The 683-nt window shown below is 46.6% G+C and overlaps 1 pseudogene; it reads left to right on the top strand.

Moving 5' to 3' along the window:
* Positions 1-289: 289 nt before the first annotated feature.
* Positions 290-407, top strand: LOC126197010 (5S ribosomal RNA; annotated as a pseudogene).
* Positions 408-683: the final 276 nt, after the last annotated feature.

Genomic DNA, 683 nt, shown 5'->3' with positions numbered 1-683 from the left:
CAAAATATATTACTGAAAGTAGTTCCAGCTGTCTTGTACATGAATCCAATTAAGCAAAGTTACTCCTGAGAAAGAGTGTACTTATGTTTGCGTAACATCGAATATTATAGATTATTCTCCCATTGAACTAGGAAGGAATTATCGGAACCTATGAGGAGAGACGAAGATTAGTATGAAACTATTTGTTTTCGATGTGACACGAACCAACAATACATCGTGTCGTACATCAGTAACCTGCTCATCTACTCATTGCAGTACACCAAATATAGATGCTTTATGACCATACTTTACCAACGGCCTTGCCGCAGCGGTAACACCGGTTCCCGTCAGATCACCAAAGTTAAGCGCTGTCGGACTGGGGTAGCACTTGGATGGGTGACCATCCGGTCAACCCACAGCTATTGGCAAGCGGGGTGCACTCAACCCTTCTGAGCTAAACTGAGTAGCTATTTAATTGAGAAGCAGCGGCTCCGGTCTCGTAAACTGACATACGGGCGGGAGAGGGGTGTGCTGATCACGTGCCCCTCTATATCCACATCCAGTGACGGCTGTGGGCTGTGGAAGACACGTGGGCCGGTCGGTATCGATGGGCCATCATGGCCTGATCGGACGGAGTTTTTTATGACCACACTTCGACTCTTACCGTCTCCTGAAAGAACTAATCGTAGATACGTTAAATGGCA

Source organism: Schistocerca nitens, chromosome 7 (assembly GCF_023898315.1).
Source record: "Schistocerca nitens isolate TAMUIC-IGC-003100 chromosome 7, iqSchNite1.1, whole genome shotgun sequence".
Classification (NCBI taxonomy): Eukaryota; Metazoa; Arthropoda; class Insecta; order Orthoptera; family Acrididae; genus Schistocerca; species Schistocerca nitens.
This window is presented reverse-complemented; position numbering and strand designations above follow the sequence as displayed.